Below are 14,918 nucleotides of genomic sequence, written 5' to 3'. Positions count from 1 at the left end.
GAGACTAGATTTGTAATTATTGTCTATATCTGCACAAAGCTAACATTTAGAGTAGTTTCTGTAGCATAAACAAGCACAACCTCACAAAAAGTGGCCAAGCTAGCTCAGGTTTAACAATCAGAACTATGAATTAAAACATTGCTTTAAGAACTAAAGAGGTGGAGAATATTCACATGCACACGTTCTAGATCACATTTTTGTGATTATGAACCTGCAAAGTGTCAGAGACAAATATCACAACTGCAACAGCTGTGAGTCTCACACATCATGGCTTAGAATAAAATAAGCGCTATAAACAAGTATTACAATGTCAGCAGTGAAGTGTCTTTACCTTCACAAAACACTCCCAGGCACATGAACAGCTCCACCACTAGGAAAAGTCTGATCTCAATGTCCTGACAGGCTGCAGTTTGTGCAACCTGCACAAACAAAATCATTCACTATGATGAAAATGCTGGATAACTGGCAGAAATGAAACACATCACAGCCTTTCTGCACATACAACATGTGCAATCGTGTACTTACTTTTCAAAGAAAGAGCTCCCTCATCTGTTATCGAGCACAAGGTGAGCTCAGAAAGTGGCTGCTAAAACTTGTTATAAGCAATCATTTGACACTGAGGTGTGGCCAAGCTGCCATTGAAGACAGTTGAGCTTCGGAGCACCATTCAGCCTCTTTCACAGTCAGCTTGCATCAGCGTTGGATTTCAACAAATTCATTGCAATCCCAAGATGCTGATGATGCCACACTGACTTCACTAGCTCAAAAATGGAAAGAGAAAAGGTGGAAACATTGAAAACGATGGTGGATCATCTGATGTTAGAGGGTTAAAAGTAGGCCAAGTAAACCAAAAGCTGAGGAGGAGGATAATTTTATCATCATGGTGTAATTCTGCTGGGAACTAGTCCAGCATTATGTTATGGTTCAATATGTGGCTTTTTAAAACAAGACATCCCTTCAAAAGATATCAGCTCACTTTGTGTTTTGCTTAGCTGTCTTTTATTTTGCAATATAATTTTAATTTTCTGAATTTGAAACACTCAGATGTTACTTTGTGTCTCATTCTTACACATTGGAAATGATACTTAATACTTCATGAACATGAAGATATTGATGTTCCTTTAAGCACTAAGTGAAGCCACAGTAAAAGTATCACTCAGTAATTGAATGTTGGGAAAGAAGGGTTGAAATGCGTTGAGATTTCACAAAGTATGGATTTAAGCACTTACCACAAATTACTTGGTTCTATTGTTTGTGACTATTCTATGCACAGAACTCAGGATTTTCAGCTACACCTCTGTGCTGCACACAGTTTCCATCATCCATCTATTTTTAATTCCAATTTGAAAATATTATAAAGTGTAAACAAGTCAGAGACTAAATGGATGCAAGGTACCTGCTACAGGCAACATTATAATAATAACATTAAATATTAATACTAATTCAGTCAACTGAACTCGGATGACCTACGCGCTGTTAAGCTCACCTGCTTATGAACACATACAGGACACCACATCTACAGCAGTATCACTATGGAATGTCAAATGATTCCAAAGTGTATCATCTTTCAATATTTTATGACTTCTAAGCTGATAAGTAGAGTGTTTTCTCTTATGAAAAGTCAAAAACAAATACTTTATAGAAACCCAATGCAACAAAAGTCAATGGGTCAATTTATAAATGAGGGACTTCTGAAGTCTATGGGACATATCCACATATATTTTTTTTAAAAGTTTAAAAAAATGCTTTTTTATGTTCATTATGATCATGTCTTTACAAATTACATAATTATTTATTCTGCTAACAATCACTTATTGATAAAGAAATGATTGGATATTGCTAAAATGTCAACTAAATAACCGTCTGAATTTAACACCAACCACCTTCTAATGAGTTAAACAATAATAAAATGAGCTGATTCACAAATAGTTTGGATTCTGTTCTTTTTATTAAGTTCAGGTAATCATGACAGAAATTCCTTTTTTGTACTACCTCAAAGTTTGTATGGAAAACAACAAATTAAATCACAAAGATGGAAAAGGATCCAGAAAGACTGGTGACTAAATAACAATATGTGCTTACACTGGAGCAGCAGTAATCAGGAACAGTACCACTGATCTGTTCTGCAGTTACCAGCCTCCCTAAATGACACCGCAGACATCGTATTATTTGCTTGATCTACCCTCTGAAAAACAGGGCAAGTGATTCAGACTTTGCACAGGGATAATCAGTGGAAATGAGTTTTCTATGATGGGTCAGACTGTGTGCAGGATATTGTGACGACATCCAAAAAACAATCTTTGCTTACTCTGCAAGATGGAGCTAAAAGATTTGAAAAGAAACATGAAAAGTATTGGAAGCACATTCTTTGGTTATATGAGACCAGGATATAGCTGCTCAGATCAGGTGTTGTCTGTAGTGTTTGTCATGGAGCTGGCTGGGACTACCACAGTGAAGCACGGAGGTGTAACGACATGAGGCTGCATGAGTGTACAAAGTGTTGGAGAAATGGCATTTATAAATGGCACCATGAATGCCTGTGGATATACCAAAATATTGGCTGACAAGACTCCCAGTCTGGGCTTGGCAGGAGAGGAATTATCCAGCATAGTAATGATCCTGACAAGACCACAAAAGAGTTTTGAAAGAAAGTGAAAAGCATGACCTGCCAGGTGTGTCACCTGACTCAAATCCAGTAGAACAGCTTTGGGGTGTTTTCTAGAGAAAAGCTGAGACACACAACCCCTCCAGCAAGAATGGCAGAACATCTCTCCAGAAATCTGTGCAACACTGGTATCCTCAGTGTCAAGGAGGATCGAGTCCATCATCAAAATAAAGGTGATATATGAGCACCGAATAAGGAAGAAGACATTTGTTGCAATGAGTTTCTTTTTTAGTGAATCTAAACTGTTGGTTCTGATTTTAAATCAAAGAACATTTCCTTCTATTCAGCTCTAAACTGGTGCAACTACTAAAGATTTTGCATTGAAGTCATTGCACTGACTTGTATCGTACACTATGACAACTTCAGCTTTATTTTAATGGCGCGACTGCAGTTCTGGCAGTGGGAGTAACCATCTCTCAATGCATGAACATGTTAAGATCCTGCCAACACAGCAAAGTAGAGTTTTAGAAAGCGGAAAAAAAGAAGCATGAATGGCAGCGAGAGACAAGCGAGAGAGGATTGCATGAAAGTATGGCCAGGGAGGGAGGGGGGGGTCAAGGGATGGATGAGAGAGAAAGAGGATGAGAGAGGGAGGGAGGGAGGGACTTATGGGGGGGAGAGAGAGAGAGAGCTGAGAGGATCCACAGAAGAGAGCAGGGAAGAGAGAGAAAAAGGCATGCTTATAGTTCAACAGGGTGAACCAGCAGAGGGAAGGAGATCGCCACTGAGAGTTGCGAGAAATATTTGGACTTAATGGACTCAGCGGCGGCTCGGAGGGACACTGAGAGGCTTGTGTGAGGTAACAGCTCCGCTTTTCACTCCTTAACGCTGCTTTCTGATGAGAAAAATGCACAAAAAGAGAGCACTCACTCCATGCCAGACATTTCAAAACTGACTCTCCTGCAAGTCTCCCTCTAACAAGGCTTTGTTTCATGTGCTGCCAAGTACGGAGGTTATTCCTGAAGTATTGAACATGAGAGGTGGGACAGTAAGCAGGAGGAGGGGGAGGGTTGGGGAGCTTCTTTTAAATCAATTAAAGAGGTGACGGCTACAGTAGACGGAGAGCTGCAATCAGGACATGTTGCGCATTCTTAAACAGGAAAATCCTCTTCACTTTCTGTGGAGGAACGTGCCTGTGGGTTAAGTAAGCCTTTTGATCAGTTTATGATTGTGTGATCCGCAGCTTGATAGCCGTTTTCTTCTCGGTGGACGTTCGGCGGCTGTTCGGGGTGCTAAGAGGGTTAGTGGAGGGAATCCGGTGGAGCAGATCGGCTGGTGAACACACAAGGAGAAGCTTGAAGGAATTCAAAAATGAAACTAAGTGTTGCACCTGCGTGTGTTCTGTCTTCACTGTCTGTTTATTCATCTTACTTTGGAAAACAGCAGCTTGTTCTGTATCATCATCCTCATTTAGCTGGTAGTTTTAGTGATTTATTGACATCATATTACACTGAGTGCTGCTTCGCAATCTTTTAACGCGACTCAGCTGTCAAATAAGAACTGTTATTTTCTTTGCAGAAACATTGAAGCCACTCTAGCATCTAACTCACTGTAGAAAATAATTTTCTTGTGCGCTTGATGTTTGTGTGGGATGGAGCGGAGTGGAGTTTGTCTTTAGAAATACAGCTCTACTGTAACAAAAAAAGGACTTTCCAACACACACTTTAGACTAGCAACTGACTTTAAGTAGAAATACAAATAGGCGTCAGTTTAGGGGGGGACGGTGGGGATGTGTCCCCCCCACTTTTTGTCAGGGGTCATTTTGTCTCCAACACATTCAAATTCTTCACATGTAAGCCGTTGTAAACCCAGTTATTTTCAGCAGTATAGAAAATTCCGACGCTCCTGAACGCACCATCCGCACTCGGCTGAGAGTTGCACAGACACGCAGCACACCTTCCTGAGGTTAAAAAAAAACCGTGCAGATGCTAAATTTGCGCCCGTGCCAAGTGGAAGCTCCGACCAGAGGCGTGCAGGGGCAAAATTTCGGCCCAGGAGAATTAGTACTATAGCGGCCCACAGACCTTTTTACCCGTATGTACCGATAGCTCAACAGGTTGAACCTCTGCCTTTGGTGCGGTCGTTGTGAGTTTGAGTCCAGCTTGTGGCATTTTGCCGCCGTTCTTCGACATTTTCTCAAAGTGCTGTGGTCTCCATCCCCCCCCCTTTTAAAAACAAACTGACGCCCTTAGAAATACATCAGTTTAAATCATGTTATCTTTCATTTATGTTTACCCGTATGGTCTAAATGATGTGTTTCCTTTGATAAAAGGTGTAATTTTGGATTTTGAAATTGTTTTAAACAATTTTTCTCAAAGTTAGAAACCGCAAAAACAGAAAAAAATACTTTCAGTGATCCTTGAACTTGTTTCTTTCTTCAGGAAAATTAAGCAAATCTCAGCCTAAAATCTTAGCAAATTAAAAAAAATATCTCTTTATTCTACATGTCATTTAAAAACTCATCAAAATAACAGCATTCACAGCAGATACTTTAAAATGAAGATAACATAATCTACGCTCCATAGTGCCACAGAGAAACCACAGCTGAGACAGCTTTAAGAAGCAGTCACCCGACAAAAATTCAGAGACTTTTTGGCTGAACTGCAGGAGAGAAGAGAAAAATGTGGAAAGAAATTCTTAGGAGCAAAACTGAACACTTGGTTAATAAAATAAATACAGGAATGATTCAAAATGCGATACAAAGGATACATTCAGCATGGTGTGCTGAGTAGCATGAATAACATCTAGTTCACGGAGGTTGTAAGAATGTAAATAGTCAAATATCTCTTGTATCTGGAGCCACCGTTTCTTCCCACACTGACATCTCTGAGTCCTCTCTACTTCTAGTCCCAGTAATGTTGTTTCTGTTGAGGTGTAAGACTTTATGTTGGAGGGAAAAATGAGCCCACGGTCGGTAAAAAGGTGACAGGAGCAGCAAACACTCAGAGTTCTCGGGGTTCGGAGGATTAACCTGCATTAATCGACTGTTTGGCCACTTGTGCACAGCACCAGAAGCTGCAAACACACCCAGGGATTAAAGTGGGATTTGTGAGGAGGGGGCAGCCTCTTTCAGGGAGTTTGGGACTCATAGCTTCAGCTGCAAACAGGTGCTACTTCTTTAAGAAAAGGTAGTTTATGAGAAAAGTGCACATTGTTTTCTGTGGACGCGGCTTGTCCAGTAGTAGTGTGTAGAATGAGACGTTGCAACAAAATGTCCTGTTATTGCATGTTGTTTTTAAATTTAAAAAATCGAATTTCATTTACCGCCATCAGTGAAATTTCAAAACCAGATATCTGAAACAAACAAAAATATCCAGATACATCCAGATTTTCTTTTGCTATTTTGTACTTTGTGTATTTTCTGTACGTTTTAGTAATTTTGATGAAAAATAAGGCTCTGTGAAGTTCTAAAAGACAAGAACACTACATCCCAAATATGCAGATCTGTTCCAAACACACAGTGAAGCCACTTCAGTTTGTTTTGTTCATTTTTAAGATTATTATTATTTGCATTTAATTACCAGTTCAGGAAGCATTTCTGCTTGTACTGACCCCACTAAAGCACAGATGTTGTCCTCATTTACAAGCACCAAAAAATATTGTTTTTTGAAAAAAAAAAAAATCAGCAAAAAATCCCCCAAATTTCTGAAAATGTGCAAGAAAAAAAAATCCTAAAAGTTTCCCTTAAAATTTTTATTTTTTAAAAAAATATTTTTTTGGTGATTGTTCTTAAGAAACATTTTTAACATTTCTTTTTTTTCCGCCAAAAAATGTTCAAAAATTTCCCAAAAATGTGGACATCAGAAGTTTCACTGTGAATTTTTTTTTTCTTCCACATTTTCAAACTTTAAAACGAGTCAATTTGACCCAAAGAACAACACAAGGGTTAAATTTATTTTGAGTTTTTTAGTAAAATTCAACTCAAAACAAGATAATTTCATGATTGTTTGACTTATCAAGATATTTACAAAGCATTGTCTTCAAACGAGTTACTCCATCTGAAATGTCACTTGTTCAGTGAATTTATCTTAAATCAAGTGGGATGAGACATTCTGACCAAAATTAAGACAAATAGACTTGGTAAGATTTGGATTTTTGCAGTGAGGAAGCTGGAGAAAAGCCACCACATGAAGGGAGAACACGCAAACTCCATGTAGAAAGATCTCAGAAAGGCTGGGACGTGAACTGGGGGTCTTCTAGCTGCAAGGCCACGGGGCTGCACAGTGCATGGGTGGTTGGCACTCTTACCTCAGCTATGTATTTTTAATTCTTTACATGATTAGATCGTTCCTTGCATTTCGTAATGCCACTGCTACAAATGTTCTGGAATTCAGCATTAAAACAGAAAATTCTTTCTAATAGTCAAAGGAAACAAAAAAAAATCCTATATATTATGATTTTCCACAGGAAACAATGTTTTGTTTTGTTTTTTTTGCTGAAAATTAAATTGTAGCTCTGATAGGTCTGACAGTGCCGGATTTATTGTGAACAAAACTTCTGTATTCCAAAGATTTCACTGCAGAAACAGTGCAGAAAAGCATTTAGGTTAATAAGGCAACAAAGGGTCACAATGACACGTCATGAGGAGTAAATAATGACGCTGTAAATTGCACACAGCCCTTCAGTGCGACTTGGGATGCTTTGTGATGCTGCGGCAGTTTAATAAAGTCAACGACAGGATTCTGCAGTTGTTTCTTCATTGTGATGCACACTCTGAAAGCGTATTTCAAGAGTTTTATGGGAGTTGGTAGCTGTGATACTGATGTCAGCAGGGTGCGATTTGGATTCATGAGGCAGCTCTGGTGGACTCCAGCCCAATTTAACCCCTGAACACACTCTGTACATCATTTTTAGTGCATTCAGCTTCAAAACGTAAGGTCCCCTGCTGCAGTTAAAAATGTTGCTAAACTGCACTTGGGTTGAGTAATTAGCCAAAGTCGTCTTGTGAGTTGTGAAAGTGTCAAAACAAGTGAAATATATGAACCAAAGTTGAGGAAAACGTTAAATACACTTCAGATATTAAGTTGAATCAACTGGTCACAGGGACAATGGCTACATCCAGACTTGCTTTCTTTTGACATTTTCTAAGTTTTTACAGTTTTTTCTTCATTTAGCATTGATAAACTTACAGTCACAGCTGTTGAAGGTGTTTAGAGTCAGTACAAAGACAATATGTGAGGCTGGTCCTGGTTACAGTGAAATAAATAAGTCTGTGGGTGTACGGACTCACCTTTGTCACGGTTTGAATAGTTAATGATTATGAAAAGAGACATCCATTTTCACACAATGCAACAAGCATTAAAGAAACGCAGCAAGTTTCCATCATGTCTGCTTTCTCAAACTACAAAAAAGAGGCATCTCTGAGGAGTTTTAACTTCTGACCTGCTGTAGTTTTGCTTCTTAGAAACTTAATGTAATGAACTGAGTGAACTCTTAGTGTTCATTCAACTCATGATTTGAAGTCAAAAAGACTCCACTTAAAGATCTTGTGCTTTTCAGACCTGAATTTTTTTTTAAAAAGAAAGACATTTTAAGTGCAATTAAGTGCAAATTAGCAATAGCCATAAATTCATATTAAGTAAAATGAGAGATGATTTGATGTGATTAAACTCCATCCTGATATTTTCCAGCCCAACAGTAGCATTAACTTTTAGCTGCATCCACCTGCCTTTACTTCTTATTGTTATCAACCAAGATAACAATTAATGAACTGTCCAGGTTGTCTCACCATTTATATCATTTTATCTATTCCCCTGACACTTAAGTATTAAAATATTTTTGCTGCAGAAATGCTATAAAATGGATTATATGGACATGTTATCTCATTATTTGCTGCTTTTGGAGGCAACAGTTACCTGAACATTGAATGACATTAAAAGGATGCCTTTGAAGCTCCCCCTGTGCTCCACTCTGACAGTTTCTTAGTCCCCTGGTCTAATGAAATGCTTGGTCTACTCAGATGTGACAAATAAAATCACTTCTTGTCTTTCTTCAGTGTCAGCCAGGTGTGAGAAGTAACTTGTCTTATTGTAAACTGCATTCTACTTTCAATGCATAACAGCAGATGACTCTATAGAGGCAGTGACATAAAAATATGAGTAATATCCAATATCAGCACCATGTTGGACTCGTCCCAGCACACCCAGTGGGTTGCATTGGGCTGATATTTGGTTTTCACTTGGGTTGTTTGTCTAGGGCCCAGTTAATTTTGTCTGTAGTCTCCATGGAAGGATCATTTGAGTCAAATGGGTTGATGATGGAACCTTGACAGGTTGTAAACCAGACTAATACAGCATTATAGCTGTATAACCCCAGTTTGTCCTATGTGGAGCCTCAAAGAGTGTCTACTTGGACTCTGTCTACAGCTCGATCTTATCTAGTGTTGTTATGAGAAACAGCTGGTATATACACCCATCAGGCATAACATTTTGACCACCTGCCTAATATTGTTTTGCTGCTAAGACAGACCCGTGGAGGTGTGCTGTGGCACCAAGACATTGCCAAACTTGTTTGTCCAGCACATCCCACAGATGCTGGATTGGATTGACATCTGCTGAATTTGGAGGCTAAGTCAACATCTCAGACTGGTTGTTGTGCTCCTCAAACCATTCCTGAACCACTGTTGGATTGTGGCACAGCACATTATCCTGCTGAAAGAGGCCACAGCACCCAGAGAATACCATGAAAGGGTGTACCTGGTCTTAGGTTCGTGCTGTGTTGTCAACTTGGTGACTTTGTCACTAAATCTGGCAACTTTCCAAAACCCTCTGGTGACTTTTTTTTTTTTGGCAAAAGTGACCAGCGACAAATCTAGTGACTTTTTCTGGTGTCTTGGAGACTCTGACATGGTAACAGTAGCCCCGGAGCAGTCCCACTGTCTGATTAGAGGAGACCCACACCACTCCATGTCCAGATGAATTGTGCATGAACACAACCGCTGCAGGTTCCGTCCTGGCATACAGAGCAGGATGTAAATGGAAATGTCTCTTCCCTGTCACACTAAAATAAATCACTGCATTCGACTCACCCAGTCAACCTTCTTCTTTATTGATTTTTTGTCTCTTCCACAATGTTAGTCCTCTCTCCTACAGCGTCCGATACAATTACATGCAAATGGAAAATTATTCAAATTAGGTGATGACACCATTCAGTGACTTCAAATGACTTTTAGGACAGCCAATAGTGGCTTTCCTTACTGAGGAGTTGGCAGCACTGGGTTTGTCAAACATCCACATGGATGGAGAACCCAAGGTTTCCCAGCAAAGCATCGCCCAAAGCATCACGCTGCCTCTGCCGGCTGGCCTTCTTCCCATAATGCATCCTGGTGCCATGTGTTTCCAAGGTAACGCACACGCACCTGGTCATCCACGTGATGTAAGAGAAAAGGAGATTCATCAGACCAGGCCAGCTTCTTCCAATGCTCCACGGTCCAGTTCTGATGCGCACGTTCCCATTGTTAGTCACTGGTCAGCATGGACGCCCTGACTGGTCTGTGGCTGTGCAGCCCCAAACAACAAACTAATGTGCTGTGTATTGTGACACCTTTCAGTGTTATTTACTTCACCTGTTGGTCAGAATGTTATGCCTGTTCGGTGTGTATGTGGATAGACTGTCCTATTTGTCTGCAAACCCTGTGATGCAGTTTTACGTTGCCATTTCCAAACCACTACAGCAGTGCTTAAAAGTACACCAAATGTATAATAATGACCAATAGATCATGTTTTACTGTATTCAGCAAAACACAATGTTTTAGCTGGATTAATTTGTGTTGCATAGCTTGCATATTTGAAAACTGAGCAAGAGGTAACGCCTTCAAAATCTGATTTTGCTGGTAATAACCGTAGCAAACATTGGAAAATTTGCACTTCCCTGAACTGCGTTACTGTTTTACTTTGAGGAAGCTGATTAATATAATCCTATTATGCAGATTCCTGCATTTAATAGAGTGACAGGCTTGACTTTTTGTCTTATTGAACTCAGCCCAGGTTTCCAGTGTTTGCTAGCCGTTTGTTAAACCAGCTAAAAATGGACATAACGGTTCTCTGACGGTGGTGTCTGCCAATTTCTGCTCCACTGTTTCAACATTTGAGGCCGTCTTGAAGGGGAAAACCGAAGCCCGAGGTCGTGCTGAGACGGTGGTTGCATCACGTTGTGTGAGGAGTGATTGCATCGACCTCCCGTGAACCCTTCGCTTCTCCTTGATTTCCTCCAGGAAGGTTAGCAGGCATGTAAGCATGGCATCTGTGAATGCAGAGCTGACACCTTGCAGGAATCTACGGGGTTGTCTGGAGTAGCAGCCTCTGAAGGTGTTGAAGGTGGAGGTGACTGAGTGAAGGGATGGATGTGGAGCGACTGGGGAGCCTGTGACTGGAGGCTCTCTGGAGCTGGGGGAGGTGAAGGCTCATTGGATGGTGGATGATCATGTCAGAGTGTGAAGCATAATTATGCAGATGTATAAATGTTCCTGCCTGTTGAGGATTACTGATGAATTACATTTTAGTGTAAACCTGCATTTGCCACTGAAAGAACACTCATACACTGGAAGAAATTTTTTTTCTTGTTTTGAGAGGGGCATTTTTTCCAAAGAACTTTTACCTTGAAATAAGTGGGGGAAAAAATGCCAATAGAACAAATGAAAAATGGCTTGGTAAGAATTCTTGAAATAAGATGTGATATTTAGAATATTGAGATCTTAAAATTAGCTGGGAAAACTTATTTTAAGCTCTATTTTACCAGGATTGTCAAATTTAGTTGTCTTAAACCTCCTGTTGTCCTCATTTACGGCACCAAAAAATTTTGCTTCTTTGTCTGAAAAAAATCCAAAAATTCAGCAAAAAAAAAAATCCCAAAATTTATAAAAAAAAATTGCAAAATCTTCAGGAAGAAAATTCCTTCAAAGTTTTGCTCAAAAGTTTTATTCAAAAAAAATAAATCCTCAAATTTGACAAGAAATAAAAATAAAAATAATTTCAAAAGTGAATAAAATAAAAATCTTTCAAAAAAAAATCCTAAAAATATCTCAACTGATTCCATATGTAGCAATAAAAGTTCTAATATTTTCTTTAAGAACATTCATTAAAAAATCTAAAAATTTAAATGAATGTTCTTAAAGAAACATTTTTCTATATTTCTTTTTTTCCATCAAAAAATCTTCAAAAATGTCCCCAAAAAATTTTGAAAATGTGGAAGTTTTCACTGTGAAATATATATAATTTTCCACATTTTTAAACTTTAAAATGGGTCAGTTTGACCCGCAGGATGACAGAAGGGTCAAAGCAAGATAATTTCAATATTGTTTGACTTAACAAGATATTTAAGATGCATTGTCTTAAAACAAGTCCCTCCAGCTACTGAAATGTCACTTGTTTGTTTTCTTTAGTGAATTTATTTTAAATCAAGTGGGATGAGACATTTTTGACTAAAAACAAGACAAACAGACTTGGTAAGACTTGGAGTTTTTGCAGTGTATAAGCAAAACACCCTTGAGCCACGTGAACCACTTTTCACCGGCATTAATAATTCAGTCTTCTAGCAGTTGAGTATTATATCTATGCTTATTTCGGGATCTAGACACATGTAAGAGTAGAAGGACAGCTGTAGTTTCAAGACTGTACACTGTCTGGTGCACAGAGAACATCTAGTATGACTGAAAAGGACCATTTTGCTCTTTATTTTGGTGTCTGGTTGGTCTACAATAAGGATAAACAGTCAGAAGTTTGTGGATATTTCAGTTGACAAACAGGAAAATGAAAATGCAGGTGTTTTTTTTTTCCATCTTCACTGGGTTATTACTTTAGTATCTTCTAATACATAGCAAGCACAATTACAAAGCTCAAGTTCCACTCTTTGATATTAACAGATCATTGCATAGCTGTGTTAATATCCATGCAATAATTGCATTGCATGGACATTAACATATCTACGCACTCGCAAATCTGCATTCAGGTCATAACTATGATTTAATTTTACATAAATTTAAAATAACTTTTTCCCTCAGCACATATTTTAACACAAACCATGATCTTTCCCAGATTGTTTTATGTCGTCTTTCGTTTATAATGGCATTATCACATCTTAAAAAAATCATATATTTAGATTTTTTTTAACACTCTATCTGTTGTATATCTCCTGTTTAATATGAATTATGCATTTTCTTCATGTTTTATTGTGTCTTTACCATATTTTAGACAGTCTTTTAGTTATTTTACCACCTGTTTCCATTTTCTTTTGTGATTCAAACATTTATGCAAAAAGCTCTTTGTCCAACACTTCAGAGGACCTTCATACAAGCAATGTGACAATGAAAGTACCTGCAGCCCACACAAGCAACACACACCACACCGACAAATCACCTGCAATTTACAGCTAGCATGCAGGATTAGTAATTAAAAGCAGCACTTTCTGTGGCACATTGAGAAGCCTGCGATGAATAAATGACATGTAAAGGTGGAGAAGAAATGAAAGGCGGCCTGGTTTCAGCTCAGATTTGCTGCTGTTGCTGCTGCTACCTCAGGGTTGTGTGGATCCTGGTGAGGAGCTTCGTGGTGCAGTGACCAGAAAAAATCAGATTTTGATGAAAGCCACTTGCAGATATCCAAACAAACAGGTGGCTCAGTATGAAAATATATCACTTCCTGTGGGTTTTATCCTATTTACACTCATTAAATACCATCCTAATTATATTAATGAGCTTTTTTTGAGAAGAAGACTCGGTAATAAACAGGAAGAGATTCAAAAATACACCCAGAATATAACAAAACATAATTATAATATTGTGTCTGCACACTTCAGTGTAAAGATTCTGGTTCCTGCTGACTTCATCCCCCAGTGGACCAACCAGATGTGAGCAGCAGTGATGTAGCTGCTAATTCAGCACTGTTCGCCTCCAGCAAGAAGAGCGGAGAACAGAGAGGTGCTTATTCATAATGGAATTAATTTTGTCGGACAAAGACAATTCAGCAGAACTTAATATAGAGCGTGACCTGACGCACACGTTCACCTCCAGCAGCAGCAGCAGCAGCTCCTCAGTCAGAGGCAGCAGTCAGATCTTTGCTGGTTACCTCCTGAAGCTCTGCTGGTGACTGGAGCTTCAGAAAATAAGTGGAGCACCTCCGGGGAACAAACTGAGCCTGGCACAGAGAGGCAGCCTGGTTCTTAACTAACCTCCTCTCAGAGAACACTGCCTGGAAAGCCTCAAAGCACACATCTCATTTAGCTGCACTCCGCTTATGGCCTTTGCTGGGGCGCTGCATAGGACAGACTCCAAGTGCACAGTGAAGTATTCAGATCATTTACTTCAGCAGAAGGTGCTTTATAACTGTGCAAAATTACTCCAGTACAAGTTTTTAAAATCTTACCTGAGCAAATGGCTATTGTAATGGAGAAAAGAAAGAAAAAGACAAAGTTCTGCTTCACGGGTTCTTCAATCTTTTGACAAAATATTGCTCTGAAAAGCATATTTGGGTGAGCTGTTGTATATTTGAACAGTTCAAACTGAATTAAACTATGCAGTAAATATGAATCAGAAGTTCTGACAGCTCAGTGACAGCCAACAACAAAGTCATCAGTCGATGCTTTTAACCTTTATTAAGCTCATATTCTTTATATATTTATGTTTGTCACTATATTATTGTTCTATGAAAACTGCAGTCGAACAAGTGCAGCAGAGTAGAAAGTCTAACATTTCTGTCTGAACTGTAGAGAAACAGAAACACTGAAATTAAATTAAACTATGCATCAGAACAGTATCTAATGTAATTATAACCAACCATTAGGTCAGACTAACAACATTCATTCTTCATTCTCTGAACATAAATTCCAACAGGGATGAGTTTTAACATTGAAAAAAATTATAAAAACCCTTCCCAATAATTTATTAATCACTACACCATCCTCAGGCTCATATGTTCATTAATAGATGAATATTTATTCTGCTTCTCAGTCAGTATGACTAAACAGCATGTTTCTACATCCTCACTGAAATGTTTGAGCACAAAGGTTTAATGAAATCAGGCTGCACTCACCTAAAATAAATTGTGCGTTTGTTACAGTACTTCCTCATGTTGACTTATTTTTATGGGTCACAAGACTTTAACCTGCCTTCTGGCCAGATTTGCAGTTTTTTCTCTCACTCATGACATTCTAAAGTACCGAATGCATTCATGTTGTACAAAATTTGAATTGGTTTTACAACTTCCCAATACATCTTTTAAAGAAACATGAAGTTTTAGGTTCCAGGAGCCGCTGTAATCAT

General features: G+C 38.8%; 1 protein-coding gene across 1 annotated transcript in view; it reads left to right on the top strand.

The window, feature by feature from the left end:
- Positions 1-3,286: 3,286 nt before the first annotated feature.
- Positions 3,287-14,918, top strand: part of LOC110962647 (cadherin-12-like) — a 140,273-nt gene continuing 128,641 nt past the window's right edge. The window contains exon 1 of the mRNA XM_022210641.2: positions 3,287-3,464. The gene's annotated coding sequence lies outside the window, so the exon portion shown is untranslated. The remainder of the gene's footprint in view (positions 3,465-14,918) is intronic.

This window comes from Acanthochromis polyacanthus, chromosome 9 (genome assembly GCF_021347895.1).
Source record: "Acanthochromis polyacanthus isolate Apoly-LR-REF ecotype Palm Island chromosome 9, KAUST_Apoly_ChrSc, whole genome shotgun sequence".
Taxonomy (NCBI): Eukaryota; Metazoa; Chordata; class Actinopteri; family Pomacentridae; genus Acanthochromis; species Acanthochromis polyacanthus.
Note: the sequence above shows the minus strand (reverse complement) of the source record. Positions and strands in the feature narration are given on the sequence as shown.